Source organism: Pongo abelii, chromosome 4 (genome assembly GCF_028885655.2).
Source record: "Pongo abelii isolate AG06213 chromosome 4, NHGRI_mPonAbe1-v2.0_pri, whole genome shotgun sequence".
NCBI lineage: Eukaryota > Metazoa > Chordata > Mammalia > Primates > Hominidae > Pongo > Pongo abelii.
Window position 1 is genome coordinate 73,621,782 of NC_071989.2, and position 8,456 is coordinate 73,630,237.

The window sequence follows — 8,456 nt, forward strand, 5'->3', positions numbered from 1 at the left end:
TGAGTTCTCACAAGATCTGATGTTTTTTGTTTTTTGTTTTGAGACAGAGTCTCACTCTGTCACCCAGGCTGGAGTGCAGTGGCACAATCTCAGCTCACTGCAACCTCTATCGCCCAGGTTCAAGCGATTCTCCTGCCTCAGCCTCCTGAGTAGCTGGAATTACAGGTGCCTGCCACTGCACCTGGCTAATTTTTTGTAGTTTTTAGTAGAGACGGGGTTTCACCATCTTGGCCAAGCTGGTCTTGAACTCCTGACCTCGTGATACACCCGTCTCAGCCTCCCAAAGTGCTTGGATTACAGGTGGGAGCCACCGTGCCCAGCAGATCTGATGGTTTCATAAGGGACTTTTCCCCTACTTCCTCTGCACTCCTCCTTGCTGCAGCCATGTGAAGGACATGTTTGCTTCCCCTTCCGCCATGATTTTAAGTTTCCTGAGGCATCCCCAGCCCTACAGAACTATGAGTCAATTAAATATCTTTCCTTTATAAACTACCCAGTCTCAGGTATGTCTTCATTAGCAGTGTGAGAACAGACTAATATACCATGAATCCCAACTACATTAAAAATGTTCTAAGATGACAGTTGTCGCTATTTTCTCTTTTATCTCCATGCTGACACTTGAAAGAAGGTACTAGAATCCCTCTAGCCAGATTGCTCAGTTTCTTGTTGGTAATCAAACAGCAGCTGTACCAAAGGAAAGCAAATCTAGGACCTAAATCAGAATCATAGTTGCCACATATATGGTAACAATATTGTGTGAATTTGCTTTCTCAGTGATGAGTTGGGGGATGAGGAGAAATTATTTGACTGGTATTTTTCTGTAGTTGAATAGAAGACACCTTTTTTACCTTTAGGTTTAGGAGAAGCTACTAGGATACTGGATGTTTATCCTATCTTAGTTTGATTTGGAGTAATAAGAGAGGAGAAGAGGATGAACTTTGGCTTTTTCAGTAGTTTTTCCCCTAAAGGGTGACATTGCCGATGTTTCTATCAATTTTACACATAATATGTGTCTATGAAACTATATATCTCACTTAACTAACTAAAAATCGTAGTCTATTATTTAAAGCCAACAAAACAAGTTTTAAGCTCAATAATGTTCAATATTGTATAGAAATATATTAGAGGTAAAGTTCAGTTGATGACTATGGTGTATATGCTACTGATGCTCTAAATTATTTTTAATAAGAAAATTGTATTATCACAAAAAATATTTGCAATGCATACATCTAATAAAGGGTTAATATCCAAAATATGTAAGAAACTCAAACAACTCAATATCAAGAAAACAACCCAATTTAAAAGTGAGCAAAGAAGCTGGGCACAGTAGCTCACACCTGTAATGCCAGCACTTTGGGAGGCTGAGGCAGGTGAATCACCTGAGGTCAGGAATTCAAGACTAGTCTGCCCAAAATGGTGAAACCCTGTCTCTATTAAAAATACAAAAAAAAAAAATTAGGCATAGCAGAGCATGCCTGTAGTCCCAGCTGCTCAGAAGGCTGAGGCAGGAGAATCGTTTGAATCCAGGAGGCAGAAGTTGCAGTGAGCCGAGATCGTACCATTGTACTCCAGCCTGGGCAACAAGAGTGAAACTCCATCTCAAAAAAAAAAAAAAGAGTGAGCAAAGGATCTGAACAGACACTTCTCAAAAGAAGACATACAAGTGGCCCACAGATTTACAAAATATGCTCATCATCACAAATCATTAGGGAAATACAAATCAAAACCACCACAATGATATATCATATCACCTTACCTGTTAGAATGGCTTTTATCAAAAAGAAGAAAGACAACAAGTGTTGGAGAGTATGAGGAGAAAAGGGAATGCTTTTATACTGTTAGTGAGAATGTAAATTAGTACAGCCCTTATGGAAAATGGTATGAAGTTTCCTCAAAAAAACTAAAATAGAACTATCATATGATTCAGCAGTCCCCTTTCTGGGAATATATCCAAAGGAATTGAAATCAGTATTTCAAAGGGATATTTACACTCACATATTCATTGCAGCATTATTTACAATAGCCAAAATATGGAATAAACCTAAGTGTTCATCAAAGGATGAATATATAAAGAAAATGTGGTATATACAGACAATGAAATACTATTCAGCTTTAAAAAAGAAAGAAATTCTGTCATTTGGAATGACATGGTAGATTCTGGTGCACATTATCATGAGTGACATAAGCCAGGCACAGAAAGACAAATACCACATGATCTCACTTACATGTAGAATATTTTAAAAGTGAATTTACAGAAATAGAGAGTAGAATGACAGTTACAGGGGTGGGCAGGGAGGACAGGGAGTGAAGTTGCTAGTCAAAGGGTACAAAGTTTCAGCTAGACAAGAGGAGTAAGTTTTAACGATTATTGCACAGCAGCGTGACTATAGTCCAAAATAATGTGTTATACATTTCAAAATAACTGAGAGTAAATTTGAAACATATCACCATAAAAATGTTAAGTGAGCGAGGTGAGGGTTATGTTAATTAGCTTGATTTAATCATTCCACATTTTATACATATATCAAAACATCACATTGTACTCCATAGACTATATTAGTCAATTAAAATATTAATTTTTAAATTAAAATTTTTCTAAAAAACAAAATATGCATAACAATTTATAGTCAAAAATATATGCATAACCTCATATAATTATTTTTGTGATGAGAACACAAAAGATGAGGAGATTGATTTGAGTAATAATAAAACTCCAGTTTCCCACACAGCCAGCTCTGCATGAATTACTCTTGCTCTATTGCAATTCCCCTGCCTTGATAAATTGGCTCAGTCTTCTCTCCAGTGATGGATCCAGAGGCCAGCCCAAGTGGCTGCCTAGTTCTCTTAGACTGGGGGCTGACTCTGGTACTGTCTCTATGCGCTGGGCACTGCTGACCCAATGTGCACGGATTTAACTGAAAAAAAGAAATAGTCCTGGGGAGATGTTGCATAACTGTAGCCCTATCACAGGATGTCTGTAGCCCCATGGTGGGGTGCCTGTCTGTAGCCCCAGTGCAAGGTGTCTGTCTTGATTCAGCTCCTTTGGAGGTTGAAGTTGGCTCTCCTTAATTAGTAGGAAGAGTCTTGGTTTGGGAGACTTCTCAATCAGGAAGATTTCGAGATTTCCCAAATGGAGAATAGGAGGATAATTTGGAAGGGAAACCTCTGGAATTCTTGGTAAGGAATATTGATTTGGAAGGCCTTCTGTCTGTCTTGTCTTTGTATGTGTGTTTGTATATGTGGAGGGGATCTCTGAAGGAATTACCAAGAGAATTTCAGCAGGCCCAGCTCACAGAACCCTCATCTATCTGGTCACATTCGGCAAGTCCTGAAAGAAGTTTAACAGGCCTGATTTGGGGTGACTGCTCTTCATTGAATTCCTGGTCAGAGGCCACCCCTCCCTGCTTTGAGTGAATGAAAGACAACAGGGACCAACAAAAAAAAGTTTGAGCCTTGCCAGATCAATGTTGGGTGCTGAACAAGGTGACTACTGTCGGCTTTGTTATGTGTATTTTGCTTTGGCTGGGATGGAAAATGTTAATTCAGGTCCTCATGCAACCCACTGGGCGGCATCTTGCAAAATTGAGAATCTTTTACCTGTGGTTCCCTAAAACAGGAAAGGGTGATTTTCTTCTGTAAAGTGGCTTGTACCCCACAGCTATGGTACAGTGGGCAATGTCATCAAAAGCCACTCCATTCTTCTCGAAGCTGCAGAGAAAGAGAACCCAGAAACCTGGTATGCTGGCAAAAAGGGTAAGAAATTCTTACTAGCTATGTTCTTGGTCTCTCTCTCTCTGTCTGTCTTTCTGTGTGTGTGTGTGTATATAAATGGTAAATGTCACTATTTGTCTCCTCTGCAAGCATCTAGTAGAAAAAAAAGGATTTGTGAGACTAGACTTAGGCTGTAGCAAATCTGGTGCACTTTGTACTAAGAATTTATCTTTCTGTAATGGAGAGACGGGCATCACAGGATAGAATATGGGTTTAGGACCTCTAGAAGCCTACTTTTCAAGCCAGACTGGCATGCTGGTTAGTTACAAACTTTGCTGTGGGTCCCTGAAACCAATACTGGATGAAATTTCTCTGTCTTGTTTTGTGTCCTTAAGAGTTTCACGTTGTAACCAGGTGGGGACATTTTCTCTTGGTTTCTGCCATCCAGAAGACAGGAGTTTGGGGGTTAATGTCATAGTTAGCCCTAAAAATTATCATAAGCAATTAAAAGCCTTTTGCAAGCTTGAAATTGGCTGCTCTAGACTTCTTCTGGGAAAGCAACAGAAACTGCTGAATGCTGTGTAGCTAAATAACTAAGGTTTTTGTCTTGTTGACAATGGCAGCCCGGGTTCAATTCTTGACTTAGGGAGTGAGCCCTTTCTGGTTTGTTGTCTGTGTAATTTTTTTGCCATTGATTAATTATTTTCCCCCATGGACCACTTCTGATTTCCTGTCTCTATTTTTCCTTTCTCTGAATTAACTTTGGGTAGATTCTAATTCTTGTAACAAGGAAACCGCTTACCATTTCTTTGAGACACCTTATCCATCCATGGTTAAGTCATAACCTTAGTTAAAACTTACTAATTTCAGGTGGGAAGTAGCCTGTGGTACAATTCAAAAGCCAGAAATATTGTCTGTCCTGGCTGGAGTCTCATAATAACAGATTTTAAAAAGATTTTTTTTAAAAAAAAGAACTCTATGGTTAAAACCCACTTAATTAAAAATGGATATCCCAGCTATGTGTATTTAAAAGGTCTTTATCTTTTTCCTCTTCTTGAATTGTGCTTTTCTAAAAAAAATTTTCTTTTCAGTTGACTGAATTGTTTTTCTCCATTTTGTCTTCTTGCCACTGCTGATGCCCACGTGAGAGAACCTAAGATAATTACTAATAACCTGGGACTCCTGGGGAAAAACAGAGGAGGAACCACAGAGCCCATTCTTGGAAAAACCTCTGTTTTCCTCATGAAACTCCAGGAATTAAAAATGGATAGATCCGTCTCAAAATCTAAGGCTCTGCTCTGTTTTGCACTGTGTTAGCTGACAGTTTTGACTTTTGGGGGCATCAAAAATTACTTAGCATTACAGGAGAGCTTTTAGCCTTGGTGTGTAATAACTAGGTAGGAAATATAAGGGATGGCTAATGGCAGTTTTGGAGGGATACTTGCCTCTTTGCACACTTGGATCAGAGAAGCATGATCTTGACCACCTGGAAGATATGGAAACATCCCCATTCCCTCCACCCACCCCACTGAGAGATGAAACTCCCATGGGGGATGGGCTGATTACAAAATGGGCTGATTGGTTTTGGCTTGCCATGCAATTAAATGCATGATAGAAGCATTGCACTATCTTCTACTGTAGTGTTTCCCTCCTTTTTGGGGGATCCAGAATCCAATATAAAATGGTACCCTTAATTTTGGGGATCTAGTTTTGCCTTCTGTGCCTGCTTACTAGGCCCTAGAAACTGCAAGTTTTCCTGGCCGTATTCCTCTAAGGGCTCCACCCTTAAGCCAGTAATCCAATTAAGATACTGGCAAATGAAAAATCTTACAAGTACTGGATCTTCTGCCTATCTCTCTGTGTATTTGTATGAGTTGTTTACATATAAAAAAGCTCTGATTAATTGGCTTAGAAAAATAAGTGCTTAAATCATATTTTGTCAGGAAAAATAAGAATTTTAACGCCCTTTTGTTCACATGACTTTAGTAATCTGTTGGAAATAAAGACAATGTTAAAGATTACTGGTAAAATAAAAATGCCTTTAAATTTTAGACATTTGGTCTAAATTAAGGTCAGATATGAGATTTATTAAATGTTTAAGGTCATAACCTGCTTCTTTGACTTTTGAAAATTGTTTGATTTACCTACTTTGGAGCATAAGATTCTAGATAAGGCCTGGGGACCTGTGGAGTTAGCCAGGCTCCCTAGCTACAATAGAAAAAGTCAGACCTTATCTGCATTTCTGTCTGATCTCCTAGGCTCCACACCTAGTACATAATTAAAATCACTTACCAGGTTTCTCACCAAAAATAAAAGTTGTTAAGGGTTAACATTGTAACTTGTAATTGAGACTACTGGAGAAACAGTTTCACATACAAGGTGTGTAAGGAAAGTAGAATATGTTTTTGGTAAAATATTATAAGGCATGGGAATATGGTTTTGTTAAAGGGAATGTAATTTTGTCTAGTTCAGAGGGTTTTAAAGATCGTCTTAATGTAAAAGAGTAGTGGGACAAAAATGAAGGTTTAAACAAGTTGAAAATGTTTTGTGAAGGGTTGGTCTTGTAAAGAAAGTTCTGTGGGTAGAAGCAAGTTGGCTAAGACTTGAAGGGGATTATTTAATTTATTTCAATAGGTTGAACATTAAAATAAAAGCACACTAATGCAGGGCCAGAATCTGGGCCCATGTGTCTGAATCACAGGGTTTTCTTAGAAAACTGATCTGCTATTTAACAGAAAATTATAAGTTCTAAAAAGTTGATGAAAATCTTACCTTATGGTCAAACTAATTAAAACTGGATAGATTTATAAAATTTTATTTAAAAACTAGCTATAGCATTAAAGATGCACTAATGCAAACATGAAATTTGGTTTCTTCTTTTGAAAAAAATTTTTATGTAATATTGAGAGACAATGGAAGATTTTTATTTGCCTTTTGAGTAAACTACAAAAAGTGGGGAGGATGAGAAGAGACAGATTCAGCTGGCCTCACGCTATCTTCCTTGGGTCTTGTTGTTTGGAAAGCAAAGTCTCCTCTATCACAGTAAAGGCTTTTCTTTTACAAATTTTTGGACTTATTTTGGCCAAATGAATGATGTATGATGATCTGGGATTCTATTTTATGACTTCCAGTGTTTTAAACCTTTGGTATTTGACAAACATCCCAAGATCAAATTATAAATTATGTCTCTTTCTAACCTAATCTTTTAGATATTAGGCCCTCTACAGTCCAAAAGTGACATCTGACTTATGTGGCATAAAAATCATACAGGAAGCATTGTCAAATATGAAATGGTGTTTCACTTTCTTTGGGCTATATTTGTGTAAATATGTTATTGGTATATGTTCCAAAATTATGTGAAACTCCTATAATTGCCACAGAGGTAAGGAATTTCATTGTCAATTGTGTCTTTAACTGTGGCTGCCCTTTTTGTCATCCACAGAAAACTGTTGTCTTGTTTTGATCTTCTTTAAATGATGGTTTTAAAATCAGCTATGAAATTTTAACAGTTATTCATAAATGCAGGTTTCTGATTGATAACTTTGGAGATTGTGACATTAGAATAGAGGAAAAATGTTCAAATAGAATACTGAAGTAATCTTTTTTGACTTTCGCTTAAAATTTTGCTAATCCTTTTTTTTTCAGAGCCAAGAAAACTTTTCTTTTGATCTATTTACAGCTTTTAACAATTGAGTATACTCCTGTGAACAATTTTAAAGCATATTTGTTTCTCTCTACCTGCTTTCTCCAGAATTTGGAAACTATTTGTGAGTATTCTTAACTTATGGCAATATAGTTATTTGCATAAGTGCAATAAGAATGTTTTCTTTTGGGACAGGAAATAATTGGAGAAACTGGTTATTTTACCAAGGCTTTGACAGGAGTGGTGTGCTTTCCTTTTAGGAATCAAACTTGACTCATACAGCCAATAAAAGACCTGTGGGAAAACTGGCCTTTTAACTTGTCTACACAATCCCTGAACAAGGTTCTTGACCGGTGGTAAGTACAGAATGTCACTTTCTAACAGGCCCAGGAGCCCCAGGTTATCTTGGGACCTCAAGAGGAGAGGAATTTATCAAATTCATAGGTATTTGATGGTACAAAACCATGCCTGGGCTCAGCTGCAAAAAAATGTCTTATCTGAGATTCCTTATGACAGAGTTCCATCAAAGCCAACTTTAAATGCCTATGTAAAAAATAATTATTCTTGTTATGCTTTATGCAAATAATCCAGCCAAGTAAATATATTTTGCAAACAAATCAGTCCTATCATGATTTGTTTTTAATAAAAATGGGGACTGGAGAGAGAAAAATTATGTTTCAAAAAAAAAACTACAATACACCTGTTGTTAGCTGTTCTTGGGTTTTTTTCTCCAGTTTGGACTAAATCCTAAACTCTTTGTAAGCTACAAGTCCCCAAGTTGATGCTTTCAAACCTTTACTTTTAAAACCAGGAATTGCACTCCTTACCATAGTACTCATTATTTACCCCATAGTATGCTGTTCCTTTAAATGCTGTGCTAAAATGACAATACTAACGCCTTTGCCATGCAAGCCTTGGAACCCCATCCAGGTCTGCATGAGTACGCTCAAAGACAGTTGCAAAGAGTTCCAATCCTCTCACCTTGGAGTCAACACCTACCCCCACTATGCCTCTGGTCAGCACGAAGAAGTTAGTTAGAAGTTCTTCAACTTAATTAGCCAACACCTTAAGGTTAAGGTGTTATAAAACCCAAAGGGACGGA